Genomic DNA, 13,369 nt, shown 5'->3' on the forward strand with positions numbered 1-13,369 from the left:
AAATTTCCCTGTCAGCGCTGCGTCATATGAATGCCGGAGTGTCGGCCGCCGCTCAACACAGCACACGTTGGAGAGAACTAAGTAAAATGGACACAAATACGTTGCGACATTTTTAACTGCTTTATGACACCACGCCTCGATAACTCGCCCAAACACGCCTAGATGGTGATAGAGTAAAAATAAACTGCTAACCTCAAAATATTCCAACTCATCGATGACTCCTTTTATTGTCTATGTTGTGTTTATTCTATTCTAAACTTGCGTCAGGCCATTTCGTTAAGCTTCAGAAGAACGAAGAGCAGTCAGACAGTTGCAGGAATGAAGTAGGCACATAACGCCATTAGTAGATAGTTCATAATTGCTTATGTCTGCATATAGAGGTGTGATGACTACTCTTCATCTTCACATTCTTGCAAATATGCTATCGAATGTACCTAATGAACACTACCTTAATATATTTTACGATACGAAACACTCAGCACGCAAAGAAAAAAAAAGTTGATCAGTTCTCTTCATGCAAATAAATTCTTGTCGCCTATTAATTATTCAGATTTGAAAATATGCAAATTAACATAGAATACACTGCAGGGAAGGACTTGCATGTAATATTGGCACTTGAAAAAAAAATATATATATATAAAGAGACGAAGGCCACTTGTGTTTACGTATGATTACAAAATTTAACAGTGAACCAATTTCGTCCCTCGAGTCTCTATCCAGCCTCCCCCTCCCCTGCCCCTCCCTCTCCCCCACCCCCTACTTACTCGTGATTTATCCTATCGTATATTTTTTCTGATAATTAGAAAGTGGTGGAGGGTAATTAGTGTCTCTTGTGGCTCCTAAATCTTGCTCCACTCCCTCCCTTGGCTACCTCTCTCTCTCTCTCTCTCTCTCTCTCTCTCTCTCTCTCTCTCTCTCTCTCTCTCTCTCTCTCTCTGTGCAATTATTCCGAAGTAAGTGTCTTCTTTTCACGGATTTTTTAAGGCTTTTGACTGCGTCTCTCTCTCTCTCTCTCTCTCTCTCTCTCTCTCTCTCTCTCTCTCTCTCTCTCTCTCTCTCTCTCTCAATCACAAAACAAGTGCCCAGAGTCTTCCCTAATGGTGGTTAACGGCGGGGGAATCACAGAGGTGTTGTTACGGATCAATTTTTCATGGAATTACTCCGCGGCTTGCTAATGGGGAGGAATGGGCCGGCAGGGAATGGCCTATGTACTAACTAGAACGAATTGTGTGTGTGTGTGTGTGTGTGTGTGTGTGTGTGTGTGTGTGTGTGTGTGTGTGTGTGTGTGTGTGTGTTCTGTTGAGTATCACACTAAAAAGTCGACGAGTTTTGTCTATTATATATATATATTTTCTTTTTACAGAGAATTAGTATTGAATTTTACATTATCTCTCTCTCTCTCTCTCTCTCTCTCTCTCTCTCTCTCTCTCTCTCTCTCTCTCTCTCTCTCTCTCTCTCTCATCACATCCTCAGTCCTACCATCTCTCCTTCCTCAACATTCCCTATCCTTCACCATCTCTCCTTCAAATCTTCTGCTCCCTTCCCTCATTTTTCTTTTACATTCCTTGCCTTCCCTTCCTTTCCTCACATCACCCTGCATTCTCATCACTCCTTTCCGTCCCCTGCTTTGTCCTTTTTTCCTATGAAGCTTCCCTGAACTTCAGAAAGAAAAGAAGTGAGGATGTAGGGGGAGCTTAAGGAAAGCTAAATAAAAAAACCTAAATTTTTATGCGATATGTATGAGAGAGAGAGAGAGAGAGAGAGAGAGAGAGAGAGAGAGAGAGAGAGAGAGAGAGAGAGAGAGAGAGAGAGAGAGAGAGAGAGAGAGAGACCTGTTGAGACGTCTTATTGCTGCTGTTCTGCTTTTTAAGAGTACGAGTCTAGGAAACGAAGAGAAGGATGAACAGAAGGGGAGGAAGAGCCGGTAAAGTGGAGGAGTGGAAGAGGAGAGGTACAGTGGCTAGTGGAGGCAAGATGGAGGAGTCAAGCCATGGAGAGAGAGAGAGAAAGAGAGGGTCATGAAAAATGGATGAAAATTAGGGTTGATAAGGAGGCATTAATAAAATAACATCAACGAAATGAAGACGGATGAAAGAAGGGAAGGAGGGAGGGAGAGAAAAGTAATGAAGGAGAGAGGAAGGAGAGATTAGTAGTGGAAATGTGGGGAAGGAAAGACGAATGTACGACCTTGAAAAAGAACAATACCCAAATTAGCTGACGGATCACACACACACACACACACACACACACACACACACACACACACACACACACACACACACACACACACACACACACGTGAAACTAAACATGGGTAAATACATAGCAAACTCTTTCTCCTCCTTCTTCACCTTTTCCTTTTTTTCCTCCATCTGTTCCTCCTCCTCCTCCTACCTCGGCAAGCACCTCCTCACGCTCCTCCAATCCTTATTTCCTACAGTTCTCAAACCTTCATGACAAAAAAAGAGAGAGAGAGAGAGAGAGAGAGAGAGAGAGAGAGAGAGAGAGAGAGAGAGAGAGAGAGAGAGAGAGAGAGAGAGAGAGAGAGAGAGAGAGAGAGAGAGAAAGAAAGACAACATTTCATACTGTAGTCTTATCTTGTCCTCCAATGTCACTTTTCTTTGATGTGCGTATCTTTCTCGCTATATTTACGAACCACAATCCTTAATTTTACCTTTTTCATCCTCTTTTTTTGTTTTTCCTTATTAACTGTACTTCATGTCTCATCTTATAACCATCTGCATTTCTTCTTCTTCTTCTTCTTCTTCTTCTTCTTGCTCATTCCCATGCACGCGTCTCAGGGCATTAGGTTCAGGTGTCCATTCCCGCATTTCTACCGCCGTCTGAAAATAGCACGAGCGACAGGCAGTCCAAACAGTCCTGATATAACGACGCTAAATTGGTAATGATAAGCAAACCAATCCTGATGCTGCCTTTCAGTGACGCCATCTCTCCATCCTCACCAACCACCAATAAGCTGTATCCACTCTCTCTCTCTCTCTCTCCTACCGTAGTCTCCCCTCCGTCTGAGGAATCCTTCTCCCGTTTTCTTTAATTAAAACTTCTGGCCCCAACCCGCGTTTCTTTTCATCAACTCGCTTTGAAATCTGTCAAGTCGATTTAGACGGACACAGTGCAATGGCAACGGAAGAGGGGAGGGAAGGATAGGTGGGGAGGAGGGGAGAGGGCAGTGAGAGAAGGGAGGAGGGAAGGGGGCTGAGGAAACGAGTGCAGTGCCGGGAAGGAGCAGGCACGCAGAAGTGGCAGGAAGTGATGAGGAAGGAGGGGAGTGAGAAGACGCGACCAGTTTACCTTACAGGGTGTTGAAGAAGCGTCTTTCAAGTTTGTGTACACGTTATTGACAGGTGAGCTGCTCGTCATTGAGAATTAAAGAATATCGCACCTTAATGCCCTTTAAACGCAAGGGAAAATGTGGCTTTTATTTATCAAGGTGAACAAAGACTTTTTAGTGATCGGAAAACTGAACAAGAAAAATGTGAGATATTAAGAAAATGAAAAATGCCCGCTGAACTTCCTAAAAGATCACTCCAAAAGGTCAGAGAGAAGTGAAAGCATTTACAACACACCTGATATAATGATCACAAGGACTGTTTCTCCCGGCGGTTTCTCCGTAGCGGTGGAGCGGCTCGCCTCGCGGACCACAAAACACGGCGTAAAGAAGCACAAGTAGTAATGCAGTGGACGCGCTATGGCGACACGAGACGGCCAGCTCGGTTATGAAGCCGCGGAGAAAAATGATGATTGGTCACTTTAGTTTAAAAAGTTAGAAAGATATATTTTCACAAGTAAATATTTTTTGTCCTAAGGGGAGCAGGGCAGGACAAGGACAATTAGCGTTAACAATGCTGACAAAGTTACCTGTTTATTTTTTACTTTTTTTTTTTTTTTTTTTTTAATGAGATGTTGGCGCGACGTACCCAGATAACCTGGTGTAACCTTATCCATTCCTGTACTTAAAGTGAGCCATCCACTCATCCACCAACAACCATCAATGAGCCACCGCCACTGTGATCCACATACATAGAACCACCACCATCACCATCACCACGACTACAAGCCACATCAACCACAAGTAATAAACACAATCACCACTTCTTCCACCGCATCCTCCCACGCTTCAGATCACCACCACTCACCACACAGGTACTCGCTCACCACACTGACTCACCTCACTCACGTCACCAGAACACAAAGCCACGCCAAAAATGTCCCAAAGTTCCATTGAAGGACGACGAAGAATCAAAAGATAAAAAAAAATATGATTCTTCAACCACAATTTCCTTCTCCTCGTCTTCCTACCGTTCTTCCTCGCCTCCGTCAGGGCCAGAAGACCTCTTACAGCAGGTGTTCCGGACTCGCCTCGCCGAAGCAGAAGGGGCCTCAGTCTCCATGTCTTAATTCCTCTCTTCTTCTCCTTTGTCTGGGCTCAATCCCGCGCCGGCCAGAACCTCCGCCCGAGATGGAAGTAAATCTTTCTTTTTTCATCTTTACTATTTTTCCCGCTGAGCAATTTGCTGAGGATAACAATAGAGGGAAGGGATGAGAGAGAGAGAGAGAGAGAGAGAGAGAGAGAGAGAGAGAGAGAGAGAGAGAGAGAGAGAGAGAGAGAGAGAGAGAGAGAGAGAGAGAGAGAGAGAGAGAGAGAGAGAGAGTAAAGGAGCAAGGAAAGAGATTGAGAGAAGCAGAATTAGTGATAGTGACGTCAGTATTGTAAAGTAAAGGTTATTTCAAGGGGAAAGTATTCATAAATGTCAGGTCGTGTTTTATCACCTTGCTTTTTTTTCCCAGGTGAGAAGGGGGCAATTAATTAAGGTGCAGATGTACGCCACTGTGCCGGAGGAAAACATAGAATGCAGATATGTAAAAATAACAGGAAACTGTAAAAAAAAAAGAGAGAAAAAAGGCGCTGGGAATTACATAAAAAAAAAAGGAAAAATAAAACCTGTTCAAAATTTAAATTCCAACTTATTGTCATGACGAAAAAATAAAAAAATGAATGCCGAGGAAAGAATATATAACATGAAAGTAGCAATCACAGTGACAATGAAGATTTTTTATCTGGAAATCTTAAAAAAAAAAACAATGGTAATGCAATTAACTATGTAGATTTCGGAATGAATGAATGCAACACACCACCACCACCACCACCACCACCACCACCATCATCACCATCACTTGCATCACCATCCTAACAACCACTGCAACATCATCACCACTACCACTACAACTACAACTATTACATCTACATTTTGCATCACCAACACCACTACAACAACAATTACTACCACTTACACAACCACCACTAGTACTTTAATTCCCTTTTCAGTACACCACCACTACAACCATCACCAATACTACTAATACCACCACAATTGTGCCACCACCACCACCACGACCACCACTACTACTACTATTACCACCACTAGTACTTAAACCGATTGCAACACACCACTGCCACGACCACCACCACAACTACCAATACTACTACCACTTGCAACACATCACCACCACCACCACCACCACCAGCATAGCCGTAGCCATCCACTCTTGCACGTCACTCCCGCCATCACAGTGCAGGCGAATACTGAACACCGCGATGCTCCACACTCGGATCGCCAACAGTGCATGCAAAAACAGGGGCTGGGAAACCGAATAAACTTCATTGTAGTTCATTTTATCTACAAATACTCACCACTTTATAGAATTTTCCAGGTTATTTCCCCACACAGGTGAGATTTTTTTTCCTGAGCAGGTGAGATTCGTGTCTTTTTTTTTTTTTATTCTGTCCAGGTAAAGATCCCGATTTAGCGGATTACTCAATGTGCTTATTAGACTTGAGTGAACGTGATGGGCGGCAGCGGATCTCAACGCTCGCGAGTTATATTTACTCAGACCAAAGAATTTATGGAGGGGAATTTTGTTACTGTTTTTTCTTCACCCTCTCTTTCTCCCTTTCTCTCCTTATTTTTGGGTACAGCCGCGTTAAGTTTAATAAGGGAGGGAGCGAGGGAATGCTATAATCATTAACACCCTTCTCCCCACGCACATGAACATGCCCGCCCTCCCCCAAACACACACGCCACTAAAGAAGCACACACACAAAAGAAAAACCTTCACACCACAACTGAATACCTGCACACACTCACGTTCCTTCACCGCCACACACTTGAACACACCACAAACTAAACAAAAAAACTACGATCCTTAAAATACACCCAAACTAAATAAAGAATACCTAAAACACAACTGATTAGAAACCTTAAAATACAAGCAAATTAACCACAAACCTTTAAAAATACGAAGTAGGCCCAAAAATCCTATAAACGTAAAACACAGCCATACCAACCCAAAAAACCTTGAAGCACGAAGAAACCAAACCCCTCCCCTTTAAAAATAACAACCAAATAAAGCCAGAAAACCCTAAACTAACCCCAAAATACCCTAAAAACAACCATTCTAACTCATCCCCCCCAAAAAAAAATAAAACGAATATAATAAAAAAAAAAACTCAGAACACAAGGAAACTAATCCTCCCCAAAAATTAAAACGATGAAACTAACCCAAAATAAAAAAAATATATATATAAATAAATAAATAAATAAATAAACAACTCAACAAAAACCTTTAACACTAACACTCCCAATAATTCAAACAAGTGCTACTACTATTACTACTACTACTACTAATAATAATAATAATAATAAACTAAGAACAACCGATCCAGCCCTGAATAAATCCTAAAATAACCAAACTAATTCTCTAAAAATCCCTAAAATCACCAACCTAACCCGCATTTCCCCCAAAAAGAGCCAATTTAAGTAAAAAAAAGTCTATAAAGTAAGCAAACTAAACTAAAAACTATAAAAAAAAACACAAAATTCCTTATAACAACCAAACTACCTTCCCACCCAATAAATAAATAAATAAACAAATAAATAAACAAAATGCAGCCAAACTAAACACCAAAAAAAAAAAATAAATAAATAAATAAAACCTAAACACCATCAAACTAAATGAACAAACCAAAAAATAAATAAACTAAATAATAACAAAAATAAAACACCGAAAACACACACACACACACACACACACACACACACACACACACACACACACACACACACACAGGTAACTAAATCAACAAGTGGTGGACAATACACAAACACACGACCGTCCCCATTCCCATCACCAATCCCCTTCCTACCCATTCCTCTTCCCCCATCCCCCATCCCCCTTCCAGCCTCGTGCTCCCCACCCCTAACCTTCAAAGGCTCGGCGGCTGTTCATACTGCAAAGGATTGTACAGGATTTAGCGGTCAGGAAGGAGACCTAGTAGCCAATCACATCCTGGAGGAGGAGGGAGGGGAGGGAGAAGGGAGGGGAAAAGGGAGAGAAAGGAGAGAGAGTGGTGGCTTGGTATGGAACGAAGAGCAACGTACGAGTAGCAAGGGCGAGAAGGGAGAGGTAGAGAAATGGACCGAAGGAGAGCAAGGGACATGAGAGTAAAGTTCTAAGGGAGGGAAAGGAGTAAGAGAGATGGACCGAGGGAGAGGAAGACAGACAGCAAGGTTATACGGGAGAAGGGAGAATAAGAGATGGATTGAAGGAGAGGAAGAGACCATGGGAGAGTAAGAAAGGTTGGATGGACAGAGGGAGAGAAACAGAGGTTGGACCAAGGAAGAGTAAGAGGCAGACAAACCGAGGGAGAGCAAAAAGAAAGAGAATGAACCAAGGGAGAATAACCGACATAGGAGAAACGAAGGGAGAGTAAGAGCCGGAGTGAAAAAAGGGAGAGTAAGAGAAAGAGGATAGACAGAGGAAAAGAAGGGAAAGAAATAAAGGATGGTCAAGGGAGATTAAAAGAGGGAGAACAGAATATACCGATAGAAAGGATGGACTGAGGGAGAGTAAGAGGGCGGATGGACCAAACGGAGAGGAAGTACGAGAGATGGTCAGAGGGAAAGTAGATCAAGAGAGATAAAGGTCGGACCGAGGGAGGGAAGAAATGGTGGGAAGAGAAGGAAGGAATAGAGACGGATGAATAAAATATAGGGGAAGGGAAGAGCATGAATGAGAGAAAACAGAAAAAAAAACTATAAAAGGAAGGAAGGAAGGAAGGAAGGAAGGAGAGATAGAAGGTTGGGTGGATAAACTGAATGGAAGAAAGAAAGAAGAAAGAAAGAAGCGATATATGGATAGGTACGTTGAAAATAAGAAGGAACACACACAAACACATATGGAAAGAAAGAAAAAAGAAAAAGAAATGAACGAACAAAAAAAAAAAAAAAACGAACGAAAAAAACAAACGAACAGAAGGAACTTATAAAGAGAAACACACAACAACTTCAGTACAAACGAAGGCATAAATACAATATCAGAAAGGAAAAGCAAAGGCACTGAGGAATAAAGAGGAGGAAGAGGAGGAACAGAGATCAAGATTCACGAAGAGGAATATGAAGAGAGAGGGGGTGTGAGGGTGGCAGGGGGATACAACACAGATATAGACAAAGGGATGAGGTAAAATAGAGAGAGAGAGAGAATATCAAGGGAGAAGACAGGTAAGCAAACAGGTAGATAAAGCAGTAGGGAGGGAGATCGTCTAAACTGGAATGGAGAGATGAAGGAAAGGAGGGAGATAGGGACGGATGGGAAGGAGGAAGGGTAAAAGACACTGATGGAAGATGTAAGGTAGGGAGCAAACACAGAGAGACGGAGGTAGATATGAAAGGAAGGAGGAGAGGCAGAGAGGTGAAAGAGTACATGAAGATCTATCAAGAGAGAGAGAGAGAGAGAGAGAGAGAGAGAGAGAGAGAGAGAGAGAGAGAGAGAGAGAGAGAGAGAGAGAGAGAGAGAGAGAGAGAGAGAGAGAGAGAGAGAGAGAGAGAGAGAGAAACAGAGGAAGGAAAGAAGAAAAATAACAAAAGAGAAACAGAAGGAAAAGAAAGGGAAGAAGGAAAGGAGGAAAGAAGGAAGAGATGACGAATATTAAGCAGCATAATTAATCCCGACAAGAAACCTAACCTAATTTAACTAACCTAACCTGCTTCTGCCCAATATTGTTTACAGTCTGTCGGCGCCCCGCAAAACACCGCCCGGCTAACTACAGGATGTGAAGTTACTATTAAGGATGAAACGACCTAGAGGAATTCAGGGAAGGAGGAAGGAGAGAAAGGGAAGGCGGGGAAGTGATAGGGAGGGAAAGGTAAGATGTAGGGAGGAAAAGAGAAGGCAGGGAGAGAAGGAGGGAGATAGAAGGCAGGGAGGGAGGAAGGGAAAGGTTTATTATATCTGATAGAGAGAGAGAGAGAGAGAGAGAGAGAGAGAGAGAGAGAGAGAGAGAGAGAGAGAGAGAGAGAGAGAGAGAGAGAGAGAGAGAGAGAGAGCTACTTTTTCTTTTCATCCCATGTCTCATCTTTAATGAATCAGTTAAATTGTAAACACTAACAACAACTTATGTAATCATCTTTCCTCTTTCCACTCCTCTAAATAAATAACAGATCAATCTTCCACATCTACTCTTCATTTTCTCCCGAGTTGGTTTGGCGTTTCGAAAGAGGGATTCGAACCCAGAACAAAAAGAAGCCAAACATTCCATTGTCCACCTGATTCACAACAGCGGGATGAGTGAAAGACCCGTGTGTGTGTGTGTGTGTGTGTGTGTGTGTGTGTGTGTGTGTGTGTGTGTGTGTGTGTGTGTGTGTGTGTGTATCAGTGGAAAAAACGGATTTGTAAATATTGACTTTTTAGGAGTGAAAAGAGTTCATGTTTTCCTTTCGTGAACCAATGACTCTCTCTCTCTCTCTCTCTCTCTCTCTCTCTCTCTCTCTCTCTCTCTCTCTCTCTCTCTCTCTCTCTCTCTCTCTCTCCTTAGATAACCTGACAAGACCTTATAGACAGTTTAGAAATAGAAAAGCACAGGCCATTACATTGATCTCAGTCTCATTACATAACATTCCTATACACTGTTTCAACTTCTAATAAAATCGAGAGCGAAATATGATGAGTCTTTTTTATGATAACGTATTAATTTTGTTCTTATCACTCGCATTGCTGGTAAAAAATAGACTTGTTTATTTTATCAGTAACAAACAAGACACAATACTAACAAATGTACAATTGTAAATGAAAAAGAAACATTGGTTAAAAAATTTTTCTAAACATTTTCTCGCCTTCATTTAAATCAATCATCATCATTTAAATCATAAACTCCTCCAACTCCTCTTATTTTTCCTTTCCTTCTTCTCTTTCCTTCTCCATCTACTCATCTTCCTTAGTCCTCTTCCTCCTCCTCGTTCTCCTCCTCCTCTTCCATCTCCTCAATCATATCCCCTCCCCCCATCCTCCTCCTCCTCCTTTCCTCCTCAACATTACATTCATCGTAACTTCTCGACATGTCATTGGAAACACCTCATTTTGGTCCACACGTGTTGGGCGATAATTTTCACGCCACACACTCACCAAAGAAAATCACAAATTCGCTATAATAGTAACGGAAATAAAGTTTGCAAGCCGCTCCACGCGCACGTACGCACGCACGCACACACACACACACACACACACACACACACACACACACACACCTGCTTAAATCATTATCAAATAAGATAATTACAGACTTTTTTCCAGGTTGTGTTCTCGTGTGTGTGTGTGTGTGTGTGTGTAAACGCGCGTGCCTGCGTGCGTGCGTGCGTCCGCCTATTATATTTAAGTTGACGGTCGCTTACTCACTCACACACACACACACACACACACACACACACACACACAGTTATCTCCATAAGCAATACTTTATTATTTTCCTCACTGTACCTTCTTTATTTTCCACCACCGCCACCACCACACACGGTCGACCTCAGTTACCAACATCTTTTTTTTTACATGTATATTTAAGTAATCGGTGAAGTTGGCGCGGTAATGTTGTGTGAGAGTCGCTGTTACGGTGGGCCAACTTTCCTCGCGCGGTTGGAGTTAGCGGAGACTCCAAAATTATATAGGGAACTCCTGCCCGCCCCCCACCCCCTGCCCCTTCCATCCTTTCCTCCCCTCCAGGTCTTTTTATATTTTATTCATTTTGCAGCAAGAGTAATTTTCTCACTTTCGCCTCTTTCTCCATTTTCATTGTTTATTTTCTTTTGTTATTATATTTCAGTACAATTAACTATTTCTACTTTATTTTGTTATGCTTTTTTTCCTTTTTTTTTCCAGTCCTTCCATTTTCTATTCAAACGCCAACTTCTTTTTGTTCTTGATTTCTTCGTTAATATTTCTTTCCTTTCTCCTCTCTTTTATTCTTTTTCTCTTGATCTCCTTTCTCCAGATTCCATTTTGGCCTCTATTCCTTTTCTTTCTTTCTTTCTCCCCCTTTTCATTTCTTCTTTCACCAACTACGTCTCTTCTTTTCTCCTTCTTTATCATGATTTTTCCCTTTGTTGTTGCATAATTTATTTCCTTTCCCAATAAAACAACACCAATATTTTGTCTGTTTGCTTGTGCGTTACTGTGTCTGTCTGTCAGCGTCTGTCTATCTGCCTGTGATTGTGTGGCTGTCCGTCTGTCTGTGTGCCTGTCCGTTAATTTTCTGTGTTTGTCCGTTAACCTCTCTCTCTCTCTCTCTCTCTCTCTCTCTCTCTCTCTCTCTCTCTCTCTCTCTCTCTCTCTCTCTCTCTCTCTCAGCCCGCCCGCCTCCCCTCCTTACCTCGCGCGGCTTCGTTCCACCTCAGCCCTGCAGGAGTGACGGAGGATGAAGCATTTCTGGGCGGCTTGGATTGTATTAAACTCAACCCGTCGTCCCCCTCCAGCCAAGGCACGGAATTTAAGTAATTAATTCATGGTGTGACGCTCACGCTGGTGGTGGTGGTGGTGGTGGTGGTGGTGGTGGTGGTGGTGGGATGGAAAGTGGTTGCATATGTGTGTGTGTGTGTGTGTGTGTGTGTGTGTGTGTGTGTGTGTGTGTGTGTGTGTGTGTGTGTGTGTGTGAGAGAGAGAGAGAGAGAGAGAGAGAGAGAGAGAGAGAGAGAGAGAGAGAGAGAGAGAGAGAGAGAGAGAGAGAGAGAGAGAGAGAGAGAGAGAGAGAGAGAGAGAGAGAGAGAGAGAGAGAGAGAGAATAGTTAGGTACAGTAGGGTGAGGGTAAGGATGGTAGTGCTGGTGGTGGTGGTGGTGGTGGTGGTGGTAGTGGTGGGGGGAGAAAGAATGAATAATTCCGGGCCAAAAATTCACACCGTACACAACTTTTTCAATATATCACACACCTTCATCCGCAACTTGGGGATAAAAAATAGTAAATAACAAAAAAAGGAAGAAAAATCCTACATGAAAAAAAAAAAACACCAAAAGTTTGGCCGATGGAAAAAATTAAAAGAAAAAAAAGGAGGCAGAATTTTTCCCATATATATTCCCACGGTTGAGATTTTTTTTTTCCCGGGGGAAGATTATTACACAGGAACCCTAAATTCTTTTAAGTAACTTTGAATATTAAGCTTCATCCGGAGCTTCGAACAAACTGCTTTTAAGAAGGCAAAGAAAGGTTCTCTGTTAAACTTGTGGCCTCCATTTTACTTTTTTTATATATACTTTTTTTGAGCTGCGGCACAGAATTTGCATTTAAACTTAGGAGCAGAGGCTGACGAGACCTAGGGGAGGGAGGGGGCGAGGCATGGGAGGGCACGGGAGAGGGGAGGGAGGCGGCAGGGAGAAGGGTGATGGAAGAAGAAAAGAGGTGGGGGGAGAAGGGAAGGATTTTGGGAAAGGCCAATGTACTGGTGGAGAAGAGGGGGGAGAGTTAATGGTGGTAATGAGAGAGAGAGAGAGAGAGAGAGAGAGAGAGAGAGAGAGAGAGAGAGAGAGAGAGAGAGAGAGAGAGAGAGAGAGAGAGAGAGAGAGAGAGAGAGAGAGAGAGAGAGAGAGAGAGAGAATGGGCAGCAGCCTCAAGAGACAGGAAGTGACTTAATGTGCAGTAATGTGCAAGTCTGGGCTCACCTCTGTCCCTCTGTGCACATGACAGCGTTGCGCAGAGCGGGGTACAAAGGGCAGGGTGCACATGGCGGGGTGCACATGGCGGGGTGCACATGTACACGTCAGGGAGTCGCTGGCTTTCCACCGCCAGGAAAATCTGCAAAATCTGAAAGTCTCCATTTTTTCTCTACATTTCAGCGATTCTATTTTTCCTTTCGCCTCACATCGTTATGAAATATTGTACTAATATAAAATTCAGTCCGTTAGTATTTTTAACATTCCCCGTATTTTGTTTATTTTTTTTGTCTACTAATAAAAAGAAAACGAATTCCATTTACTTGCCAACAAATAGTGTGAATTATACCTTTAAAAAAAACATATGGAGGTTTCACTATT

General features: G+C 42.6%; 1 protein-coding gene across 2 annotated transcripts in view; it reads right to left on the reverse strand.

Moving 5' to 3' along the window:
* Window positions 1-13,369, reverse strand: part of LOC135114692 (heterogeneous nuclear ribonucleoprotein C-like) — a 337,990-nt gene that overhangs the window by 300,705 nt on the left and 23,916 nt on the right. Inside the window, exon 1 of one of the 2 annotated variants that reach the window (XM_064030598.1) lies at window positions 4,321-4,338. The exons of the other annotated variant lie outside the window; for it this stretch is intronic. The gene's annotated coding sequence lies outside the window, so the exon portion shown is untranslated. Of the gene's footprint in view, window positions 1-4,320; window positions 4,339-13,369 lie in introns of those variants that run through there. 2 annotated transcript variants of the gene reach the window in all.

The sequence above is a fragment of the Scylla paramamosain genome, chromosome 28 (assembly GCF_035594125.1).
Source record: "Scylla paramamosain isolate STU-SP2022 chromosome 28, ASM3559412v1, whole genome shotgun sequence".
Classification (NCBI taxonomy): Eukaryota; Metazoa; Arthropoda; class Malacostraca; order Decapoda; family Portunidae; genus Scylla; species Scylla paramamosain.